The 27632-nt window shown below is 35.7% G+C and overlaps 1 pseudogene; it reads right to left on the reverse strand.

Annotated features, from left to right (window-relative positions):
• Nucleotides 1–487: 487 nt before the first annotated feature.
• Nucleotides 488–27632, reverse strand: part of LOC149563147 (cytochrome P450 750A1-like) — a 78105-nt pseudogene continuing 50960 nt past the window's right edge.

The raw sequence follows: 27632 nt of genomic DNA on the forward strand, positions 1-27632 counted from the left end.
ATATTCTAGTAGCTTAAGATCAAATGCATGATCAAAAATAAACTAGATGAGAAGAAATATTAAAATCAAATTAAATACAATCACATAATTGAGTTATTCTAAATCAACTCTAAACCTTCAACTTCAATTCATATTTTTTAAATTTCTTAACCAAATTACATGGACAGTCACAATAACTATATTCATTGATAACAACCAAGCTGCACTCTAAACGCAATTTCAGTTATCAAATCTCTTATCCTAGATCAACTCTAAACCCTAAACTTTCTTTTTTTCAATTGCTTATATGGAAAGAAAGTGCAACATAGGAATTTCAAACACGCTATATGCTTCTACTTATTAAAGCCTAGACACATTAACATGATTCACAAATGTGGACATCTTGGAAAGGGTGGCGAAGAAACTTGAATTATCTGTAGAGGCAGGTGGAGAGCCTCAAATGAGGAAGAGCCACAAGATCAGTAGTTCTAGGCATGGACGCTCCACCCTATTCTCTCATATCTAGATCCCCTTCCACACTCCAATCAAAACAGTTAAGTAGCTGAGCCGAAAGAAGGTTCATATTCACAATCGCCATGTGTGCCCCCAGACATCCTCTTCATCTTGCCCCAAATGGAAACATATCAAACCAATCTTTGCCCTTCGCAAGATCAACATCTTTACCCATAAATCTCTCTGGCTTAAATTCTAAAGGATCTTCCCATGACAATGGGTCTCTTCCAATTGCCCATGCATTCACAATAAGCCTACTTCTCTTAGGAATGAAGTACCCACCAACTGTACAATCTTGTGTGGATTCATGTGGAATGAGCAATGGTACAGAAGGGAATAACCTTAGAGCCTCATTTACTCACTATCCTTTCTTTGCCAACTACTGATTCGATTTCTTCTTGCATTTTCTTGTCCACCTTGGGGTATTTGATCACCGAACTCATCACCCAACCTAATGTTGTAGAAGTTGATTCAACTCCTGCCACAAACATATCCTGAACATATATATAAGTTCTTGTTAGATCCCATATTTTAGCTTAGGAATCAAATCTTAGTATGTAATATTTAAACTGTCAATTGTTGAACATTATGATGAAGAAAAACTTAAGCTTAAAAAAAATAGTCATAATTATAAGCTTAAAATCAAACCTCACACATGTAGGATTTAAACAACAGCAGCAACACAATAAAAAAAATGATAATATTCAAAACAGGGGAGGCTCTATTTTACTGCAGAGAAAAAAAAAACTAATATATTATTCCAACTACAATTGCTATTCAGCCAATACATTTATTCAAATAAGAAAATTGTTAAAACTAATCCCTAACACATAGATCAAAATATAGATCAGGAGTTCTGACAGTGGTTTTAGCATTATTCCATGCCTATGATTAAGGATGGGAGAAGAAGTAACTAAGACTAAACTAAAATGCATCCAAAAATATCATCTAATGCATGCCATATGTACAGCATGCTTCTTGTTTAAACTACTCCTGAACTGAAGTATTCTAGAAATTATTTATAGAACAGTGGAAATGGAGTGATGGAGCTGGAGTTTGAAGTGAAGATCTCAGCATCAATCTTCATACTCCCCCTTGATGCTGAGAGGACTCACAATCTGATCTCTGAGTACCAAAAACTGATCTTTTGTAACTGCCTTTGTGAAGATGTCTGCAATTTGCTCCTTTGTGCTGATGTACTTCAACTCAACCACTTTATTTTGTACCAAATCTCTGATAAAATATTGTTTAAGATCAAAGTGTTTGGTCCTGCTATGATGAACCGGATTCTTGGCCAATTTAATGGCACTTATGTTGTCACAAAAAATCATAGTAGGCTGAACCTGTATATCTCCAATTTCTTCAAGAAGCTTTCTAAGCCATCAAGCTTGTGTGCTAGCTGAAGTGACCGCAGCATATTCCGCTTCTGTAGAAGAGAGCAACCATACTTTTCTTATTTGAACTCCATGTAATTAAACCAGAACCCAAAAAAAAACAATTACTAGATGTAGATTTTCTGTCATCCAAACAACCTCACCAATCTAAATCACTAAAGCCAACAAGCTCAAACTTTTTAGAAGAATAGTGAATGCCAAAATCTACTGTGCTTTTCACATACCTCAAAATTCTCTTGGTTGCCTTCATGTGTTCCTCTGATGGATTTGTCATATACCTTGAAACCAATGAAACTGAATAAGTAATATCAGGCCTTGTGTGAGTTAAAAACATCAAACTCTCCACAATGCTCCTGTATAATGTCTCATCAAAAATTTTAGCACCATCATCTCTACATAATGTAACTGGGTATGTGCAAGATCATGGTGTACCAAACTATGGCCTTAAGTGGCAGTGAAAAATCAGCAAATCAGATTTATGTCAACTTGACACATAATTTTGAAGTGGTTATGGAATTTATATCAAAAAGTTGTAAGAAAATAATTTGTAGAAAATTGAATGTAGTTTCTAAACTACTAGGCCTTATCAGGAGAAAAAAATAATTGATTGGTCAAAAGTTTGAATTTTAATGCAATACTAAGAAAATTTCAGGGCGAAAATAAAAAGTAGGTGTATGTCTAACCACCTTAATCAAAATCAAATCATAATATTTTTTTAATATAATTATAGATATGAAAACTAGACTCATGCCCGGATGTGACGCATATTTTTGGATATTTTTATTCCAAATAAATAATTAAATATGAATTTTCTACCAAAACTTTTTCGAATTAAAAAAAGTCCCGTGTCTGACCACCCTAACTAATAGAAAATTTGATCAAATTTTTTTTTTTTTTTTTTTTCTTATACTAGGTGAAGTATAGAATGTGACGCAACTTTTAGATTTAAAAAATGTTATACCGTTTGAAAGTTATAGCTATTTTTCATTCAGTATGTCAATCAGCACTTTACAATAATCTTAATTGATAATTAACTAATAAATACTTATCGAACTCAGAATTTGACAGAAATTATATTGATGGAATCTAGAGAGCGATCTTAAAAAACCCATTTCGTTTCATTCAATTTTGATCAAAATAACATTGTCAGACGGCTACCCAAAGTTTTAGTATCACTAAAACTCTCTATAAACATGTCTTTGGGGTTGACCGGGCAGGCTTGGTAAATATCAAGCCTGATCAGATATCTAATTCAAAATCGGATATCCGATTTGACATCGGATATCCAATATGGCTCGGTAGACAAATTCCAAAAATCTTCAAATTTTGGAGGGAAATTCGATTTAAACATTCTAGTCTTTTATTTTTAAATTATTTCACTTATATTAATATGTAAAGGCATATTTTAATATATTATATATATATATATAATAACGTAATGTAAACATACAAGATATAATCTAGTAATATATAATAATATCTTATGTTAATCTTATTACAATCTATAAATATAATATATATTATTATTATTTTTACTATATATAATAACGTAATTTATATATATATAAAAAATACGTATTATATATTATTATATTAATATGTATGTTATTAATATATACAATAACGTAATATTTTCATTAAATGTAATATGTATTATATATTATTATATTAATATGTATAATAATATAATATTTATATAACAACGTAATATTTTTATTAAATATAATATATATTATAAATATTATTATATTAATATGTATGTTATTAATATATTTATATAATAACGTAATATTTTCATTAAATATAATAATGTAATATGTATATGTATATATATATATATATTATTATATTGATATGTATATTATTAATATATATGTATATTATTAATATATAAGAGTCAAAGGGGGTCATAGGGTGACCTATAACACTCTTTGACCCATTAAACGACGATATATGTCTCTAGGGGTCCTAGGACCCCTAGTGACATATGTCGTCCTTTAATGGGTCAAAGGGGGTCCCCTTGACACATTAAATGACGACATATGTCCCTAGGACCCCCAGAGACATAGTCGAATCATTCATATCAGTCAAAGGGGGTCATAGAGTGACCTATGACCCCCTTTGACCCATTAAACGACAACATATCTCTCTAGGGGTCCTAGGACCCCTAGGGATATATCCAAAAGGGTATTATGGGTCAAAGGGGGTCATAGGGTGACCTATAACCCTCTTTGACCCATTAAATGATGACATATGTCCCTAGGGGTCCTAGGACCCCTAGGGACATAGTCGAATCGTTCATATGGGTCAAAGGGGGTCATAGGATGACCTATGAACCCCTTTGACCCATTAAATGACGACATATGTCCCTAGGGGTCCTAGGACCCCCAAGGACATAGTCAAATCATTCATATGGGCCAAAGGGGGTCATAGGGTGACCTATGACCCCCTTTGACCCATTAAACGACGACATATGTCCCTAGGGGTCCTAGGACCTCTAGGGACATATTCGAATGGGTAATATGGGTCAAAGGGGGTCATAGGGTGACCTATGACCCTCTTTGACCCATTAAACGATGACATATGTCCCTAGGGGTCCTAGGACCCCTAGGGACATATTCCAATCGTTCATATGGGTCAAAGGGGGTCATATGGTGACCTATGACCCTCTTTGACCAATTAAACGACGATATATGTCTCTAGGGGTCCTAGGACCCCTAGGGACATATTCGAATGGGTAATATGGGTCAAAGGGGGTCATAGGGCACCCTATGACCCTCTCTGACTCATTAAACGACGACATATTTCTCTAGGGGTCCTTGGACCCCTAGGGACATATTCAAATTGTTCATATGGGTCAAAGGGGGTCATAGGGTGACCTATGACCCCCTTTGACCCATTAAACGATGACATATGTCCCTAGGGGTCCTAGGACCCCTAGGGACATATTCAAATGGCTAATATGGGTCTAATGGGGTCATAGGGTAACCTATGACCCTCTTTGACCCATTAAACGATGACATATGTCCCTAGGGGTCCTCAGACCCCTAGGGACATATTTGAATCATTCATATGAGTCAAAGAGGGTCATAGGGTAAGACCTATGACCCCCTTTGACCCATTAAACGATGACATATGTCCCTAGGGGTCCTCGGACCCCTAGGGACATATTTGAATCGTTCATATGGGTCAAAGGGGGTCATAGGTCTTTGACCCATTAAACGACGACATATGTCTCTAGGGGTCCTAGGACCCCTAGAGACATATTCGAATCGTACATATGGGTCAAAGGGGGTCATAGGGTGACCTATGACCCCCTTTGACCCATTAAACGACGACATATGTCTCTAGGGGTCCTAGGACCCCTAGGGACATATTCAAATGGGTATTATGGGTCAAAGGGGGTCATAGGGTGACCTATGACCCTCTTTGACCCATTAAACGACGACATATGTCCCTAGGGGTCCTTGGACCCCAAGAGACATATTTGAATGGGTAATATGGGTCAAAGGGGGTCATAGGGTGACCTATGACCCTCTTTGACCCATTAAACGACGACATATGTCTCTAGGGGTCCTAGGACCCTAGGGACATATTCGAATTGTTCATATGGGTCAAAGGGGGTCATAGGGTGACCTATGACCCCCTTTGACCCATTAAACGACAACATATGTCCCTAGGGGTCCTAGGACCCCTAGGGACATATTCGAATGGGTAATATGGGTCAAATGGGGTCATAGGGTGACCTATGACTCTCTTTGACCCATTAAACGATGACATATGTCCCTAGGGGTCCTACGACCCTAGGGACATATTCTAATCATTCATATCGGTCAAAGGGGGTCATAGCCTTTGACCCATTAAACGACAACATATGTCCCTAGGGATCCTAGGACCCCTAGGGACATATTTGAATCGTTCATATGAGTCAAAGGGGGTCATAGGTCATTAAACGATGACATATGTCCCTAGGGGTCCTAGGAACCCTAGGGACATATTCGAATGGGTAATATGGGTCAAATGGGGTCATAGGGTAACCTATGACCCTCTTTGACCCATTAAACGACGACATATGTCCCTAGGGATCCTCGGACCCCTAGGGACATATTCGAATCGTTCATATGGGTCAAAGGGGGTCATAGGGTGACCTATGACCCTCTTTGACCCATTAAACGACGGCATATGTCCCTAGGGGTCCTAGGATGCCTAGGGACATATTCGAATCGTACATATGGGTCAAAGGGGGTCATAGGATGACCTATGACCCCCTTTGACCCATTAAGCGACGACATATGTCTCTAGGGGTCCTAAGACCCCTAGGGACATATTCGAATGGGTATTATGGGTCAAAGGGGGTCATAGGATGACCTATGACCCTCTTTGAACAATTAAACGACGACATATGTCCCTAGGGGTCCTTGAACCCCAAGAGACATATTCGAATGTGTAATATGGGTCAAACGGGGTCATAGGGTGACCTATGACCCTCTTTGACCCATTAAATGATGACATATGTCCCTAGGGGTCCTAGGACCCTAGGGACATATTCGAATTGTTCATATGGGTCAAAGGGGGTCATAGGGTGACCTATGACCCCCTTTGACCCATTAAACGATGACATATGTCCCTAGGGGTCCTAGGACCCCTAGGGACATATTCGAATGGGTAATATGGGTCAAATGGGGTCATAGGGTAACCTATGACCCTCTTTGACCCATTAAATGATGACATATGTCTCTAGAGGTCCTAGGACTCCTAGGGACATATTCGAATCGTTCATATGGGTCAAAGGGGGTCATAGGGTGACCTATAACCCTCTTGACCCATTAAACGACGATATATGTCTCTAGGGGTCCTAAGACCCCTAGGGACATATTCGAATGGGTAATATGGGTCAAAGGGGGTCATAGGGTGACCTATGACCCTCTTTGACCCATTAAACGACGACATATGTCCCTAGGGGTCCTCGGACCCCAAAGGACATATTCGAATAGGTAATATGGGTCAAATCCTATGACCCTCTTTGATCCATTAAACGACGAAATATGTCCCTAGGGGTCCTAGGACCCTAGGGACATATTCCAATCGTTCGTATGGGTCAAAGTGCGTCATAGGGTGACCTATGACCCCCTTTGACCCATTAAACGACAACATATGTCCCTAGGGGTCCTAGGACCCCTAGGGACATATTTGAATTGTTCATATGAGTCAAAGGGGGTCATAGGGTGACCTATGACCCCCTTTGATGCATTAAACGACGACATATGTCCCTAGGGGTCCTAGGACCCCTAGGGACATATTCGAGTGGGTAATATGGGTCAAATGGAGTCATAAGGTAATCTATGACCCTCTTTGACCCTTTAAATGATGACATATGTCTCTAGGGGTCCTAGGACCCCTAGGGACATATTCGAATCGTACATATGGGTCAAAGGGGGTCATAGGGTGACCTATGACCCTCTTTGACCCATTAAATGATGATATATGTCTCTAGGGGTCCTAGGACCCCTAGGGACATATTCGAATGGGTAATATGGGTCAAAGAGGGTCATAGGGTGACCTATGACCCTCTCTGACCCATTAAACGACGAGATATGTCGCTAGAGGTCCTAGGACCCCTAGGGACATATATATTACATTTTATATATTTTTATATTATATTTTATATTTATTATATTAATTTACTATATATTATAATATAAAATATTATTATTATACTATATTATTATAATTTATAATATATTATACTTTTTTATTATATATTATATTATAAGATATTACTTTTTATTATTATATTATATTATATATATATATAATATTACATTGCTATATATTATAATATATGAAATATTATATTATATTATTATAATATAATATGTTATTATAATATTATTATTATAGTATAATATTATACGATTATAATATAATAATATTATTATTATTATATTATAGTATAATAATTATTATTATAATAATATTATTACATTATAGTATAATAATAATTATAATAATATTATTATATTATAGTATAATAATTATTATAATAATATTATTATTATATTATAGTATAATAATTATTATAATAATATTATTATTATAATATAATAGTATGATATATTATTTAATATTATTATTATTATTTTATATCAATAATAATAATATTAAATAATATATCATACTATTATATGATTTTAATTATTAGTCGGATATTGGATTTAAAATCGGATATCCGATATGATATCGGATATCTGATAAGGCTCGGCTTAACCTTCCAAGTTTGGTTCCTGGATAGGTAAAAAAAAGTCAGAGCGGATTTTGAAGCGCTTTTAGGCGTCTTCAAACTCTCTTTTTTTCACATCGCCACTTTTTGGCACACCATGATCCTGCACATACCCAACTCCATGAGCAATTGGAGTGGAAAGAGGTTTACAATCAGCCATATCAAATTTCTTCAACATATCTTTTGCATATTTTTCTTGACAAATAAAAATTTCATCTTTACCTTGATAAACCTCCATACCAAGAAAGTACTTCATGAGGCCTAAATCTTTCATCTCAAACTCATTCTTCATAGCAACTTTAAATTCATCTTTGATCTTTGAACTACTACCCATAGATAACAAATCGTCAACATACAAACTCACAATGAGAATTTCATTACCTTCTTGTTTGTAGTAAAGGGTAGGTTCACTCTTACTTCTTTGAAAGTCATTCTGCTGAAAATATCCATCAATTCTTGCATACAATGCACGTGGTGCTTGCTTGAGGCCATACAAAGCCTTCTTCAACTTGTAGACATAATCTTCTTTGCCTTGAATCTCAAAACCTTGTAGCTGTCCCACATATACGTCTTCTTCTAAGTACCCATTCAAAAAGGCACTTTTCACATCCATGTGATGAATACTCCATTTCTTTTGAGCTGCAAGAGAGATTAGCATCCTAATAGTTTCTTGTCTTGCTACTGGTGCAAAAGTTTTTTCATAATCAATGCCATACCTTTGAGTGAAACCTTTAGCAACCAATCTTGCTTTGTGTCTTTCAACACTCTCATCACTATTATACTTGGTCTTATAGACCCATTTTGTGCCAATCTTCTTCTTCTTATGTGGAAGATCTACAAGCTCCCATGTTTCATTCCTATCAATGAAATCCATCTCTTCATTCATTGCTTGCATCCAAACCTCATTAGCACATGCATCTTCAAAACATGATGGCTCAAAATCAACTTTAGCAAGTAATGCAAAATTTACTGTCTCACCTATTGGATCTTTTTCATGTGCTTGATTTTGACACCTCTCATAAATATCACTCAATCTTCTTACCTTCCTTGGAGGACTTGAGGTTGGACTTTCTCTTGGGATTGGTGAGGGGTTTCTTGGTGGGCTTGGTGATATTGAAATAGAACCATTAGTTGGCTGCTCATTATCATTATTAGCAATATCATCATCATCCAAAACTGATTTTGGCTTTCCAACATGTTGTTTTTTATTATCATAAACTCCCCTTTCATCAAAAATCACATCTCTTGAAACAAAAATCTTATTAGTAATAGGATTGAATAATCTATAAGCTTTGCTTTCTTCACTATAGCCCACAAAAATACATGTTTCACTTTTAGCATCTAGCTTTTGCCTGTTCTGATCAAGGATGCGAACATAAGCCAAACAACCAAAAATTTTAAAATGATTTACATTAGGCTTTTTCTCATACCATGCTTCATATGGAGTCATCTTGTGTAGGGCACTTGTAGGACTCCTGTTGAGAATATATAAGGCTGTAGCAACTGAATCAGCCCAATAAGAATTGTTCAAACCCTTGGTTTGTAACATGTTCCTTGCCATTTCTACCACAGTATGATTCTTCCTTTCAGCCACTCCATTCTGTTGGGGTGTGTATGCAGTTGTGAGTTGTCTTTTGATGCCATTCATCTCACAAAAATTTTGAAAATTGTTTGAGCAAAATTCTCCTCCTCGATCTATTCTCAAACATCTGATTGTGTTCCCTTTCTCATTCTCTACATGAGCTTTAAACCTCTTGAATGTATCAAAGGCTTCATCTTTAATTTTCAAAAAATATACCCAACACATGCCTGAGTAATCATCTATAAAAGTATTGAAATATGATGACTTACCCAAGCTTTTTGTTTGCATTGGACCACAAATATCTGAATGAATAAGCTGGAGTGGGTATTGGGCCCGCCATGCATTGCCTTTTGGAAATGATTCCCTTGAATGTTTCCCTTTTGCACACCCTTCACAAATCTGTTTATGCTCTTCAACCTTAGGCAATCCAAGAACTAATGCATTTGATGTTAGATTCTTCAAACTATTGAAATTCAAATGGCCATACCTGAGATGCCACAACCAACTTTTATCTTCATAAGCTATATTGACAAGCTGATTATCATTTTGACCAAACTTCAAAGGAAACATCCTATTCTTTGTCATAGGAACAACTGTAATCACTTTATTTTTTTTATTCTTATCATAGATAGTACAGTGCATGTTCTCAAATACCACTCTATAATTCTTCTCACATAGCTGCCCAACACTCAATAAATTATGCTTTAACTTGGGAGTATAATAAATATCTTGAACACTTTTCATACCTTCCTTTGTCTGAACATCCATGGCTCCTTTGGCCGCAACATCCACAGTATTGTTATTACCAAGGGTAATATTGGATCTGTAACTATCATCAAGCTTTGAAAATATTTCTCTGTTGCCAGACATATGGTTAGAGCATCCAGAATCCAAATACCAAACATCATTCACATTACTTTCACCTTTCCCATAACACAAAAATAAATTACCCAAGGAAGGATCCTCATCTTGTTGGGCATAATTTGCATTATTGTTACCTGATTTCAGTCTACACTCTCTCTCAAAATGTCCATACTTATTGCAATGATAGCATTGGATGTTCCTTTTATCAAATCTGCCTCTACCTCTTCCTCCTTGAGCACCTCCTCTTCCTCTAGATCCTCTTGAAAATTTTTTATTTTGGCCCCTTCCCCAGCCTTTGTTGTTGCTACTACTGCTGCTAGCACCATTGTTCTTTGAAATTTGCAATTGGGAAGCAAAAGCCATCTCATTAACACTGGTAGATGTGTCCCTTATTCTATCCTCATGTGATATAAGAGATCCAACCAATTCATCATACTCCATGGTAGTTAAATTTTTGCTTTCTTCTATGGCAATTACTACAATATTCCATCTTGGGGTTAGAGATCTCAATACCTTTTGTATTATTTGCTCTTGAGCAATAGATTCACCCAAAGTGGCCATTTTATGAGTCACATCTTTCACTCTCACACAGAAATCTCCCACACTCTCTGTCTCCTTCATCTTCAAGTTCTCATATTCTCTTTTCAAAGTTTGTAGGTTCACAACCTTGATCTAATCATTGCTATGGTAAGCATCTTCTAGAGTCTTCCAGGCCTCTTTTGTTGTCTGTGCATCAGCAATTCGAAAAAACAAGCTCTTATCAGGAGCCATCTGAATGTGAAACAATGCCATTGCATTCTTCTTCTCAACTTCTTTCTTCAATCTCCTATCATTAGGTTGGAGAGTATTCCAATCTGCAGGCTCTTCATATCCAGATTCAACGATCTCCCAATAATCTTTCCCAATCAAAAAAGTCTTCATTTTGATTGACCAATATTGGTAATCAACTCCATCAAACTCTGGGATTTGCAAATTGTTTGCCATGCTGCTGTCTTTCAAACACCTTCAGCTCTGATACCAAATGTAGGATTTAAACAACAGCAGCAACACAATAAAAAAAATGATAATATTCAAAACAGGGGAGGCTCTGTTTTACTGCAGAGAAAAAATAAACTGATATATTATTCCAACTACAATTGCTATTCAGCCAATACATTTATTCAAATAAAAAAATTGTTAAAACTAATCTCTAACACATAGATCAAAATATAGATCAAGAGTTCTGACAGTGGTTTTAGCATTATTCCATGCCTATGATTAAGAATGGGAGAAGAAGTAACTAAGACTAAACTAAAATGCATACAAAAATATCATCTAATGCATGCCATATGTACAGCATGCTTCTTGTTTAAACTACTTCTGAACTGAAGTATTCTAGAAATTATTTATAGAACGGTGGAAATGGATCGGTGGAGCTGGAGTTTGAAGTGAAGATCTCAGCATCAATCTTCAACACAACCATCAACTAGAAAAAGAAGAGCATAAAGAAAAACTAAATCATACAAAAATAATGGCTTTGATGTTTTCTTCGGTGATTTCCTTTCCGTCGAGACTCTCCATTTCCAAGAGCACGTCAATTATGTCCTTAGCATCAGACTGCGGCTCATGCTCCTTGTCACAAAACTCCCTCCTCCGCCGCTGGTGCTCCTCTATTATCTTCTTCACCACTCCGTCAAAGGACTCGTGTACCTTTCTCATGCGCCTCTTCACACCTTGCAATTCCATCCAGTCTAAGTATGGAACGAACTCCCCAATATTAACTTCTCCCATCAGAGCTGCAACATCGGAGGCCATTTTCATTATCTCTTCACCGCCATCATCCACATGAGTGTCACTGTTAAAAGAGTATTTATTGCCCGATAGGATTCGCCACATGCATCCCAATGCGTACAAAGAAGACATCTTGGTGAGATTAACAGCATTTCTCCCCTGCTCAGATTTCTCCCACACTGAACGAACAAGGAGACGCGCCTCTTCCTCTCTTACACTTCTGAATGACTCGATCCTTTTTGCGTTCAGCAATCCCACAACACACAGTTTCCTCATGTGTCTCCAGTAAGGCCCGTAGGGAGACAATACCACGTCCTGGAAATTATAGCCAATGTATTTTCCTGCAGCAGAAAGGGGTCGGCTTGAAAAAACTACATCGTGGGTTTTCAAGAACTCTTTTGCCATGGCAGAAGAAGAGACAACAACAGTGGGAACAGAGCCCAATTTCAACATCATGATCAAGATCACGATGGGGAAGCTTTCCCAGTTGGTTCAGATTTCCTATCACAGGCCATGTAAAAGGTTCAGGTGGCAATCTCAAACCTAATTTATTTTTCCTTTGCACGCTAAATCTATAGAAAACCCACAAGAAAACTACGAGGGTACATAGCATAGGAGTGAATTGACCAAAAGCACTACTTCCTAATATTTTACTTTGGAGGGAAGACCTTTTACCGTTTCAGCCCGGATCTGATGCAAATGCAAATACGAAATATAGAATGCAGAAAACAATAAATTCATAGTATTCAGACATAAAGACTAATACATTATGATCAGATTTTTTCATTTTATTCTTTATATTGATTTATTATTTCGTTGTAGGATAGTATTTTTTGGTTTATTGGAGAAGTAGTAATGGCAAGTTCGATACCTTTAATCTCTCAATATTAATTAAGCAAATTTGACTATTTTAGTATTTTAAAAAGAGGTCAACTGGTGAGAGTGGCTTGCACTATGGGAGATTAGCCTGGCCATAAGCTCACAGGTCATAACTTTAAAAAAAACTTGTGTGCAATGCTAATTAAGAAATTCATAATGCATTTATTAACAAGTGTTTTCTTTAAGTCACTCGTGTTTGTGTATGTGTAAATGACATATACATGTATATATACAGATATAGCTTATATACATACACAACATTGTTATGTATCTAGAGATATAGAATTATAATGTATTTGGATGGACAAAACACTAACATGAGACTCACATTTCTAAAGGTAGTCATATTAGGTCATATAGATAACTTGTGTAACTAGCACATTATAAGGTACAATCATTATTTGTTACTTTCCTATAAATTTGACTAGAGATTTCTAATTGCTAAAACCTACATAATCTAGCTTATATTTTAAGAAGAAGAAAAAGTACAAATGCTTGAGTAAAAAAACAATGTAGCATTAATGTTAATAATAGCAAATATTTGAAGCTTTGGTATGGGAGAAGCTAGAGAGACCTCATACATCTTTGGTCAAAAATTAAATAAAATTTTAAAGAAGAGACTTTCTCATATCAGGTTACTCTTTTTCCTTTTTGACATAAATTTTGTCAAAATTAAAAACCTTATAGACGTCCCATAATAGCATGTCTCACTTTTTAGTCAATTTGAACACTAAGACCAATATTTTGGAAAAAAATCTCACATTAGAACACTGTAGCTTCAAAACTACTGAGTATTTAAAGATGATATAAACTAGTGAGTTTTGGAATTTCCTTTCTAGTTTGTAAATATATTTTTTATAAAAAAAAGAAAATTTAAAATGATTTCTATGGAAATTCCTTTCTCCTTTGAAAAGTGTTTTTTGTGAAAACCAACATTTTTAAAGATTCTTTAACTTGGTTGAATATTTTATAGTTTATTAAGTGTTAGAGTGACATCAACTCTAATTTGGCCATAGGTTCACTTCTCTAACTTGATCCCACTATATAAAAATTCATTTGTTCTTTCTTCAATAGAAAGCTAACTCAAATCACTATTTTCAAGATACTTTTCCAATTTTGGTTGCCTTTATTTTCTTTTTTTCCTAAAATGTCAAAAATAGAAAATTCTCAATGGAAAAACAACCTATATTCAATTAAATTGATATTTAAAGGTCTTAATGAATTCAATATATATTAAACTTATAGTTGTTGGAAAGCTTGTTCTGAGTAGCACCATTAGGTTTTTTTTTTTTTCGATGATCATTTCCATTGATCTATGGTTTAGGTTCTGAAAGGTCACCCTTTTCAGAATTATGCTAGACTTCAAAAAAAATCCATTTTTGATCCCTTCAATTGAGCTACCCTTCGACCAAAGAGGTCCTCCTGGTTCGCTTGAAGGGTTGGTTGGATCGAACCCCCTAGAATAAAAAGTGATTGAATTTTGGTTTTAAAAGGCCTATTGGAAGTTTATTGAAATAAACTCACCCAAACTAGGTTTTTTGTGTATTTTGTTTTCATTTGGGAATGATATAAATAATTTTATTTTCATTTTTTTCAAGTCAAAAATCATTTTCATTCACACTTCTTGGGTTAAAAGGGAATTTTCAAAGGCAATTTTTGAAGAAAAATTATTTAAGAATTTTTTTTGAATATTAATAATGGGGAACATGAAGGGAAGGAAAAGTAAATCTACAAGAAAGAGGTCTACTAGTACATAACAAAGAAACCAAGAAGCTTCATTGGCATATTAATGTGCATGTACCCTAGCGCAATCGACAACATCAAGTTCAATGAGATGTTTAAGGTGAAGGAGGTGTTCAAACAATGGAAGTTTGAGAAGGTTCATGGATGTTAGAGAAAGATATATTAGGATCAAATTCTCCTACTAGTATGGATGAACTTATAAATCTAACTCAAACTAGAAAGAAAATAATATAATTATAGAAATTTAGATCAATTACTTACAATGGATGGGGAGAAATTAATATCACTTGCTCATGGACAACCTTTAAATCTTTCTAAGAAGAGGTCAATGAATAAAATAACAAGGGAAATAATGAGTAAATTTGATGATCTTGGAACACTTGAACAAGACCAATTTCTCTCACTTTTTCTTATACAAAAGAAGTTACAAGAGGTATTAAAATTGTTAGGTGTAGACACAACATCAAAAAAGAGAAAATTTGCTAGCATACAAATTGGTATAATTGAAAATCTTAAGAATTTTTTGAGAAATTTATGGAAGCAATCTCAAAAAATGGATAAGATCATTTCTAGAAGAGTGATGTTGATTTCCATTGTAAGTAACACTATGCCCCATTTATATAACTAAAATATCAACAATGCAATGATGAATGTGAGCATTGTGCATCATGGGCCATCTAGGGTTTTAGGGAGGTAGAGTAGAGGAGGGGTTCCAGATTCCTATTCTAATGATTTAGATGATGATGATGATGAGGGCCTCTCATTTTTTGTCTTTTTTGGATGGGGGAAATTTTCTTCCCATATCTTTATCTAGAAAATGACTAATTTTTTGTGCTTTGTGCTTGCATTTCCATTTATTTTTCTGGCCTTACCTTAGCTAGGCCTGGTCTACACTTTGTGCATCTTCTCTTGTTTGTTCTATCCCTTAGCTCTTTATTTAGTTGTTTTGGTATGGGGGCTATGAGGTTATGTATTTTCTCTCATTGTTGCTAGATATTTTGTGTCATTTGGAGCCCTTGGTTTGATTTCTTGTACTCTAGCAATGTTCTCTAGAGTGGAGAAGTCTCTTCGGGTGTTGTTGTTTTTAATGGTGCTTTTACACCTTTCCTATTTCTATGTGGACTTTAATGTGTAGAGATTCTACTATGTGGGCTTTTCCTCTAAATAAGTTGGGCTTCTTTGAAGTGTCAAAGTTGAGAGTAGGCCTTTGGCATCTCTCCCTCCTCCTATTAAGGCCCTCTCTATATGTCTTTTGGGGCCTTTCCATTTTTTGAGAGATTTTATTTGGTATGGGCTGAGGTTGTAGGTATCTAGGTGCATGTTGTCCTTTCTTTATGTCTATAGAGGTTTTTTATGATTGAGGTTTGGGGCTTGGTTAGCTCAGCTTGGAATGTTAGCATTGTTTATTTCTCTCTTTTAGAAGACTTTATTTTTCTCTCATCGTGGGTTGTCTTGGAATCTCCTTTGAGGTGAAGTTATTCCCATTAGTGTTGTTGTTTTTTAGCTTTCCTCTAGAGGAAGTTTGGCTCATGGAGTGTCTTCTCCTTCCATTTTTGAGAAATTTCAATGTGGAATCTTCATCTTTGTGGTGAAGCTTTACATTGTGGGAATGTATTGTAGTAGCTCTTTATGGAATAACTTGGCTTCTTGTGTGCTCAAAGAAGAAGTGGTCTTGGTGTTGGTCCTTTGTAAGGTGTTTGATCATTTAAAGGAAGTTCTATACCTTTTTGAGGAGGCTGAAAAATTATGTTCGTTGAAGGATGAGGGAATCATTGGTTTTTCATGGATTGTTCCTTACTCTCCTCATCTATACTATAATAAGGGTGTTATCTACATATTGGATTGTTGGAAGGTGTTTATGATTAGAGGTTCTAATCTTTACTCCTCTCCTCATTTGAGTTGGATGGATGGGGGATTTAGTGTTTCTATCATCTTGGATGGTGCTAAAAGAAGTAGTATCTCCTGGGCTTCAAAAGTTTCCTTTCAATTGGGTCTTTTTTCTCATTTTTTCTTTTTGTTCAGAAGGATGAAGAAAATTTCCAAGGTCTATTTTGGTTAGATAGATGTTTTCATTTGTGGCAATAGAAAATTTTTAGGTTATTCAACCCCATGTATGGAGTTTAGATTTCCTTCTAAAACCTACTTTGAGGAACTCCATTGGTCTAGGGTGATGGCTCTTGAAGCCATCTTTTATCTTTTTGGTGGTTTGAGGAGCCTTAAAACACCTTTGATTTTTGCAAGCTATAGAATTTGATTCTATTTTGTGCTAGAAAAGTGTGTTGGGTTTCTTTGGGAAGCCAAATTCTTCTTCTTAATCTCTCTTTTCATTAAATTTTATTGTGTCTCTTTGACTGGTAGACTTTATCTTGTAATATATATGGAAGAGATTCTGAACTCTAAACTCTAAACTCTGATACAATTTAAATACATAGTTTTGATGCAAAAGTACAAAATTATGGGTCCTCAACTTGAAACACTAACATGTAGAAGAGGTCCAATCTATCAACTTCTTTATATAATGAGAGTCTTGCTACCATAATGTCACTGAAAGATGACATTGGCAGCTATAAATAGTGAAGTCTCCATCTTGAGATGACTCAAATGGGGAAGTATCCAAACCCAAATGGTAGCATCTCTACAAGGTATAGGAACAAATTTTGATTGCTAAGAAACATCCTGATATATTGAGGCTTTATCTATTTCATACCATGGGTACCAAATCCAAATAATAATATTTTTCAAATCAATATTGATTATTGATTTGTCCCAAGTGATGCAAATAAGTTCATCCAAAATTTGAGGAATTCCTCATAGGAGCATAAAACATAGCAGCACAGTAATGAAAAATGAAAATTTGTGGGCATATGCTATGATGTTCAATATATTATCAAACATCGAATAAATCTTGCAGAGGTCCAAGATTGTGTTCATACCCTATCAAGAACATAGATCACACTTTATCCTCTTCTATGGTTGGTAGATGCCCTAGTCGAAAGACATCTTAGCAAGGATATGTTCAAATTTTGATCCATACTAGAAGCCACCTCAATGCAATTTGTCTAGTCATGATGATAATTATGTTAATGGAAAAGTCCAAATAGGAAGTCAATGAATAGGAATAATTTTATTAGGGATGATATTAGAGGAAATATCTTGACTGTTAGTTTGTTTTGTTTAGCTCATAACATGAAGAGAAGTTTTTTTAAAGAAACTTGAGTTGGATATGTTGGCATTATGTTATATTTGTCATTAGTGACAACACTTACTCAATTCTGAATGCTTACCGAGCATTTAGTGGTTACCTTGTAAGCTTAGCAATTAAATAGTTCACACCGAGCATTCCTGAAGCTACCAAGTAAATACAGGCAATATGAAGACCAGTAGTGTCTACCGAGTTTCTTAGTATCTACCATGCTTCACAATGTCTACCGAGCAGTAAGTTTATGTCATGAAGTTCAATGTAAACCAAGTGTTGGAAGAAGTAGTGTTTACTGAGTGAAGCAAGATAAACTCAGTATGCAATATCTACCAAGTGACTACATCTACCGAGTCACCAGTGGTTACCGAGTATAGAACTACATCAAGTGATTAGTATGGACCAAACCTTCACTTCTACTGAGTGCATGTTGATGTTGAGTAATGTAGTGGACGTCGTGTATCAGAAGGTCACTAAGTCAGTTTAGTGAACCTAACTTATTTATTGTTGGGTTGACTTTGTAATGTATTCGTTCACTTGTATTTTGGCCGACCTTGTAGTTTTGTAAATTTGAAAGGTATATATGTAAGGTTTATTGTCAAATATCATGTGTATGAAAAAATAGCGACGTAATGAGAAGAATATGCGAAGGATTTTTAGTAGCAGTTCAAGGAATACAACAAGGTCAATACAGAGGCAGAAAACTTATATCCATCACATAAGGTGATTAGTGCATAAAGGATCTTATTAGCAATCAGTTGTAAGTAGATCCATTGCTTCATCTTAATAGCTAAATCAATTTTCTAAATCCTCTAACAAGGTAGACTTAACAATCTTTGTATAAATCTCCTAACCGAGTGTGTATTTCATTGTATGTTTGTAAATCCTTTAACAAGGTGGACCTAGTAGTCCTTTGTGCTCCTAACAGGGAAAGATCACCAAAAGTGGTCAATGTAAGCCTTAATAGGCCAACTTTATGCTGTAGTATTGAAGTTTTGTGGGTATCATCCTCACCCCAGTTTTAATTTCTATTTGGAAGGTTTCTGGGTCACCAAAATATTGTGTTCTTTTTGTGTGATGAATGATTTACCTTTCAATACTATTGTATACAGTAGTATAGATTAATGTGTGGTAAATTTAAAAGAAAGTTTTAAAGTTACTGATTCACCCCTCCCCTCTTAGTAACTTATCATATCTTAAATATTTCCAACAATTGGTATCAGAGCTTTGTGGTTCTCAGGATAAAAGCTTTGCAGCTTGAGCAAAGATCTAAGGGCAAATGGAGATATTCAGACTTGACAAGGCAATTGAAAATGAAAAGCTAGATCTGGAGATGGCCATAGCTCAACTTAAAGAAGCAAAAGAGCACCTTTCCCAATCCTTCAAAAGAAGGAAGGAACTTGCAAGACAAATGGCTGACCATCAGTATGTTGAAGAAATGATTGAAGACTTTTTCCCATCAAGCAGCTCAGATGAAGCTAATGAGGCAATCAAAGAACTCCTAGCAAAGAATGACTATCTGCAAGAAGAAGTAATGAAACTTAAAAGAGAACAAGAAATCCAATCAATCAGTCTATGTGAAATTTTGGAACAAAGGAATAAGGTAAATGAAGACTTGGAGGTAAGAAACAATGTAGAACAAAATCAATCCAATCAGCATGAAGACCTCATTGATCAAATCACTGAAGAAAATGAAGAAATCAAAATTCTCAAAGCACGGAATGAAAGAATAAGAAGTGATCTAAATTATGAAGGGGAAATCAATGAAAGAACAATGAGAGAACTGAGATGTGAAAAGAAAATCATTGAAAAATTAAAGGATGACCTAAATGCTAAAAAACAAATCAATGAGAGAATTTTGAAATCACAAGAAGACATGAATCAATTGAATCAACAAAATGAGAAGAATCTTCATAGGCAAAAAGGTAAAGCAGGACTTGGATACAATGAAGAAAAAGGTGAATCTTCAAAGAAAGGTGCAAAAAGGAATCTAAAACCCTCATGCAATCATTGTGGGAAAATTAGTCATACATCAAACAAATGCTAGAGCAATGAAAAAGGAAAATTCAATGGAAAGTGCTATAACTATAATCAGCATGGTCACAAAGCCAATGAATGCAAGGAGAAACCAAAATTTGAAGGTAAATGTCACAAATGCAAAAAGCATGGTCACAAGGCATCTTAATGCAGATCTAAATCATTCAATCTAGCTAAACAATTAGTAAAGGCAATATTTGGATGGGACTACAATACCTGGAGTAGATGTCATTATTGTGGAGAATATGGACACACTGGTATAAATTGTGCAAGGCATCACCTAAGGAAGGACACTACTATAAGGTGTTACACATGCACTGAACTCGGTTATATAGCTAAGAACTACATCAATATAGGCAAAATTGAAGATGAAAAGAAAGCAAGGGCTGATAACATAAGGAAAAAAATGAAGTAGCAATGGATTCCTAAATCCACTGAAGATACAAGCTCAAATCATGAAAGTGAAGTCACTCAAGAAGAGGGTGACTCCATCCCCACAAACTAAATTCCTAAGAATGTGTTGGAGTTGTACTTAGCAAGAAAATCATAAGCAGTTCTAAGAAATGTGAGGAATGAAAATGATCCAATTAGTATTCTAGATACACCAGGATCATAGAAAGGTTATCTTTTACTGAGTTGCATGAGACTCCACTAAGGAAAGTTGGTTTAAGACCTTATCGAGCGAGGTCGAGAGCAAAACAAATTTGGTTCATTTGCTGAGTTGATACTCTTACCGAGTTAGATCAGTGGATGACAATCTATCACACACTACGTTAGTATGGTACCTAGCATTAATGGAAAAATTTCATCAAAAGGGCAGAATTCAACTTCATTTTTCACCATGTCTTCAAGAGCAAAGAGATTTCCAGGTGCATTCAAGTGCTTCCAAGTGATTTTGAAAGAATTTACAGTTAGGGAATTTGTTTTCATCACTTACCAAGCAGAAATGGCATCTATAAGTACCAGTAGTAGCAAGGTGAAAAGAGGATCAGAGATGTTGGTCAAGGCTGTAGAGTGGAAAGCACTAAATTTCAAGTTAGTTCGAGTAGTGGTGGAGGCACTCGACCCTAATGGTGCACAATCATGAATTTCACCAAAGGTACTTCTGATTAATGATATCCACACTCATTTTAAGTGTTCAATTCAAGAGATAGGAACCCTAAAAATGGATAGTGCTTTAGAAGAAATGTGTGTTGATGGCTCATTGAAACCAGAGCACAAGCATTTGGAAACAAAGGGTTGACACGCATATCACACCTGCCAAGAAGCTTTCAGATAAAATGGATTAGGTATAATCTTAGTCATGTTCACAATGGTCAATTATGGTTGGAGCAGGCCATATTGATCACCAAAAAGAGGATTCAAAAGATTACTTGCCTTCCCATTCTGATCAAAGCTAAGTCCACCAAAACCCTAGGTCAGGATGAACTCCAAAAGAAAACCCTAGCCAAGTGGGATGGTAGAGGGTTGAAAATTAGCACCATTACCAATGTAGAGCTGAGGTTCAAAATTCATGTAATTGCTCACAAGATTTACAGTTCCAGTCATTTGAACAGTGTGCCATGTGAAGCAGTAGACTTAGCATTCAAAGTTGTGAAGAAAAACATGGAATTTGACTTGTCAAAGCTACTACTAAAGCAACTAAACAAGAATATGGATAGCATCAAGTCATCAAAGAACAATACTTGCAAATTTGGTTCTTTATTAACATGTCTCTTCATTTATGTGCAAAAATTCTTTCCATCCAAAGGTTCTATCATATGGAGAAAGGATGTTCCCATTTTGTATCAAATAAATGAGTTTATAGCATAAATGGGTGTAAACTTCAACAGTATAATGGATAATTATTTTGAAGACTTCAAAGAAAGAATGAAAAATAGGTTCAAGATTCCTCCTAAACTTGTTGAGGACTATAAAGATTATGTATGTTTCATGGTAGACTACGATAGAGTATACATTTAGGCAGTCAAGCCCCGAGTTGCATGGGTGAAACCTCTCTCTTATGAGGTCAATATTGATGAAACTAGGAACATCATTGAAGCATTGGTAAATGAGCCTGTAGATCCCAAGCAACCAATATTTGGTACTTATGATGAGGCAAAAGCTAGAATTGAATTAGAAATTAAGCTACCTCAAGCAATCAACAAAGGTAAGAGAAAGATTGCTAAGATGAAAATTGTCACTGGTCCCTTAATGCTAACTAGGGGAAAAGGAGAGGACAAAGAAGAAGATAAAAAATGAGAAGATGAAGAGCAAGAATCAGAAAAGGAGGCAGAGCTAACAAAGAAGAAAGGGAGGGTTATCATTACTAAACCTCCAAAGGCCTCCACAGCTATTTTCACCAGGAGAGGTAAAGGCAAAGATAAAGGTGAAGTAGTATTTAACAAGCCCCAACTTACCTTCCAAGAAAGGCTGAAATAGATGGAAGAAGGAGCTGGAATCACAAACTTCAAGGCTTTAAAGTTTGAAACTAGAACTGATGTCGAGAAGATGCAAATTGAGGAGTTGGTACTCTCCAAAATGGGAAAGTGGAAGTATTCCCCAGACCAAAGTGCTCCTCAGATCTCAAAAGAATTATTAGTAAGACTGCAACCCAGGTGGGAGCCAGCCACACAGCTAGCCAAGGACATCTATGAACAATCCTTGAAGAAACTATTGTCAAATCTCACTGAGGCAGAAATAAAGGCAGCCATGAAGAATAATGAAGGCAAAATGATGATCAAATTTCACACATGTTTGATTCTAATTAAGGACATTGAGCATGTTGTAAGAGATTCAACAAACATTTGGAAGAACATCTATCATTTGCATAAGCCTAGTGATGGTCCAGTTGAGATCAAGGATGATGATGGTGATAGTGATGATAAATATGATGATAGCACTCCATGTACTACTTTTGATGTTGAAGATTATCAGGCACTAAGGGATGATGATGAAGAGATAAGGGAAGAAGTTGAAGAGGAAGACAAGGAGGAAGTGGATGAAGAAGATGATCCAATGAAGATTGCAGCGGAAGTCATTGCTTCCCTTCCTCACTCTCTACCTAAGTGAGTACCATCATCAGGGTTGGAGTCAGCTTTAGTAGGATTGATTGCATCCACATCAGAAATATCATATGCTCCTACCACCCCACAGCTCCAGGTATCTTCTATGGAAGTATCAATTACTTCATCTACTGAGTTGTAGCCCTCTTCATCAGCACTCGAGCAATCAATCACAGCAACATGCATAGTTGTTAGTTCCACAACTTCATGTATAGTAAGTCTTCCAACCCATTCTACAATTTTTCTTGCCATAGCTCTGACTGCACCAATTTCCATTAGTTCTTCAATTGTAAATATTCCATCTTGTACATTACCTATTAGTACATCATTTTTGGGAAGCACATCAATTTAGGATACAGTTGGTACTTCTCTCATTTTTCCTCCAATTGGAGCAATTCAATTTTTTTCTACTAGTCCGTCTATATTAACTATTGTTTCTATTTCAAAATCCAAGGAAACAATCACTGAAGTAAAACCAAAGACTCCTCTAAAACTTCTACTTACTGGTAAGGAAATTGATGAAGATATAGACTTGGATAAAGAAATTATTATTCCCAAGATAGATTTGCACACTACCTCAGCCAATGAAATGAGAGTGGTCAGTCATCCTTTAGAGAAAAAGGCAAGGTAGAAGTAGCTAAGAGAAGATAGGGAAAGAGAATACACAATAATCAAGAATTCCAAAAATATAATTACTGAAGCTATTGGTGTTGATGTTGAGCCATCTCAACACATTTTGTTACAATTAGAAGAGGTTGTTAATAAGTTCAATGAGGACACCTTTGGGCAAGAGAAGCTCATTGAAAAGGCAGAGAAGAAATTTGACAATAAGGTGCTTGAGTACATTTCTCAACACATTGCAATAAAGTAGGTAGAATTATCCACAATTTTGAGCAACCTTGAGCAATCTTTTACAAATGTAACATTACTTTTTGGAAAGCTTTGTGATGTTACTAATTACACCAAGGATGTTAAAGAAAAATTAAATAAGATTGATGTGGATATGAAGGCTAGTGCTCAAAAGTTACAACTTGACCATAGTTCAAGCTCTTCACATCACATGAAGGTGAAATCTTTGTCAGAAATGTAGGCAAAGTTACTTAGAGAAGAAGCCAGGATCAGGTCTATACTAATTAACATCCAGAATATGATCCTTCCAGTCATGGACCAATTGCAGAAACATATTGCCTGTTCAAAAACATTGATCCAAGACAACAATTTTTCTATAGTAGATCATATGATTGAACTTTCTGCAGAAGTTCAAGTGGCTCTCTTCACCTACAAAATTTTTCAAAGTAATTGGGATAAGACATTGTCTCTTATTCTCAAGGTACACTCTAAATTTCTCTCACATTTTAGTGTCTCTATTTGAATTTATTATATATACTCTTTGGCATTATTGTCAAAAGGGGGGAGTACGAGATGAACAAGAGAAGGGAGCAAGGGATATAAAAGAGACTTGTAGAGAATTAAGAAAGAAAATAAATTGACATATGTTTAGATAAAAGTTATGTATATGTATTACGCCATATGTATGGGGGAGATATGTAAGATATGTATATACAACAACTTTACAAAGATCAATTTTGGAAAATCAAAACCAGAATGTCAATTAACATAAGTTTTGGTTCATAAGTGTTTTTGTCACTAATGCCAAAGGAGGAGATTGTTGGCATTATATTATATTTTTCATTAGTGACAACAGTTACTTGATTCTGAATGCTTACTGAGCATTTAGTGGTTACCTTGTAAGCTTAGTAGTTAATCAGTTTACACTGAGCATTCTTGAAGCTACCGAGTAAATACAAGCAATGTGAAGACCAACAGTGTCTATCGAGTTTCTCAGTATCTACCATGCTTCACAATGTCTATCGAGTAGTAAGTTTGTGTCATGAAGTTCAGTGTAAATCGAGCATCGGAAGGTGTAGTGTTTACCAAGTGAAGCAAGGTAAACTCAATATGCAATATCTACCAAGTCACCAGTGGTTACCGAGTTCAAAACTACATCGAGTGATTAGTATGGATAGTGTTAGATTATGGTGACTAATCAGGAAAGTACTATACATACTTCATAATTAGTGGGGTAAAAAAAAATTGGTACTATTCGCCATTCTTAAGAATTTTTTTGGTACTATTCACCATTCGTAGATTCGCCACTAAAGTTATGGCTAATTATGGCCGACATGTTATAACCCTAAAGTGGTTTAATACTTGTATAAAAGGGTTTAGGTTTGGGTATTTTCATCTTTTTGTGAAGCAAAATTGCTTCTTGCGGCGGCATTGAGCTATAAGGGATTACGGACTATAATCAGGTTGTAGTCACTGGATTGTAATAAGATCAGACTTGTTGTTTGGTGGACGTAGCCCAGGGATTGGGTGAACCATTTTAAATCTTGGTGCCTTATGTTCATTTCTATGTGATCTATTATTTTTTGTTATTGGTTATATTTGCATGTAGTTCTTATTTCTGTCTGTGGTTTATCCTAACAACCACGGATAGAAATAAAAAATTACATGCAAATATAACCAATAACAGAAAAATAATAGATCACATAGAAATAAACACAAGGCACCAAGATTTAACATGGTTCACCCAATCCCTGGGCTACGTCCACCAAACAACAAGTCTGATCTTATTACAATCTAGTGATTACAACCTGATTACAGTCCATAATCCCTTACAGCTCAATATCACCACAAGAAGAAATTTTTCTTCACAACAACATGAAAATACCCAACCCTAAACCCTTTTATACAAGTATTAAACCACTTTAGGGTTATAACATGTCGTCCATAATTATCCATAACTTTAGTGGCAAATCTATGAATGGTGAATAGTACCAAAAAAATTCTTGCGAATGGCGAATAGTACCAAAAAAAAAATTCAAACCCCACTAATTATGAAGTATGTACAATACTTTCCTGATTAGTCACCACAATCTAACAATCTCCCACTTGGGGACTGATCAAGCTCCACACTAAACAACAATCTCCCACTTGGAGACTGATCCTATAGCAATACCACTACCACATGGGACTTCCACTGGATCAAACCACCCTAGACTCTTCTATTCTTTTATTCATGTTAAGTCTAAAAGACCAATCGAAGTTGAAGAGGAGTTCAGCTTCTCTCCTGTTACAACCTTTGTCAACATATCTGTTGGATTATCATTTGTTTGTATCTTCTCTAGATTTAACTGTCCATCCTCCAAAACTGACTAGATGAAATGGTACCACAACTGTATGTGTTTGGTCTTAGAATGCAGAGTTGAATTCTTTGCAAGATGAATGGAACTCTGACTATCTGTGAACAAATAATTATCCTTCTAAGGATGTCACAATTCTTCCAAGAAGAACTGAATCCATATCATCTCCTTGGCTACCTCTGTAGCAGCAACATACTCTGCATCTATAGTGGATAGAGCATTAATCTTCTGTAACCTAGAAACCCAGCTCATGGTTGCCCCACCAACAGTAAAGACATAACCTATAGTACTCCACCGAGTATCAATATCCCTTGCCAAATCTGAGTCAACATTTCCCTGTAAATTAGTAGTAGAGCCCCAAAAGTGTAAACACTTATTGGATGTTCCTCTCAAATATCTTAGAATCCACTTGACAGCGTTCCAATGCTCAAATCCTAGATGACTCATATACCTACTAACGACTCCTACTGCATCGGCAATATCTGGCCTAGTGCATGCCATAGCATACATCAAGCTTCCTATAGTTGAATCATAGGGTACCTTGGACATCTTATCCTCCTCTTCCTATGTCATAGGACACATCTCCTTAGTCAATTTCAAATGATTAGGTAAAGGTGTGCTGATAGCTTTAGCATTCTCCATAGAGAAACGTTGCAACACCTTCTCAACATAATCAGCCTGAGATAGCATCAATATTCTATTCTTCCTATCTCTACAAATCTTCATACCAAAGATTTATTTTTCTACCCCCAAATCCTTCATATAAAATGCATGTGCTAACTGGCGTTTCAGCCCCTTAATATGATCCATGTTAGACCCAGCTACAAGCATATCATCAATATATAAACATAAAATAATGTAGCTATCATCATCCAACCTCTTAAAATAAACACAATAATCCGAATGACACATGTTATAGCCATGCTCATGCATAAACCTATCAAATTTTAGATACCATTGCCGAGGGGCTTGCTTCAAGCCATATAAATTTTTCTTCAATTTGCACACTAAGTTCTCCTTACCTTTGACCTCAAATCCCTGTGGCTAAGCCATATAGATTTCTTCATCCAAATCACCATGAAGGAAGGCTATTTTAACATCCATCTAGTCTAAATGAAAATGTTCAGTAGCTACAAGACTTAAAA

Source organism: Cupressus sempervirens, chromosome 4, assembly GCF_028749045.1.
Source record: "Cupressus sempervirens isolate cs-2001-9-10 chromosome 4, ASM2874904v1, whole genome shotgun sequence".
Classification (NCBI taxonomy): Eukaryota; Viridiplantae; Streptophyta; class Pinopsida; order Cupressales; family Cupressaceae; genus Cupressus; species Cupressus sempervirens.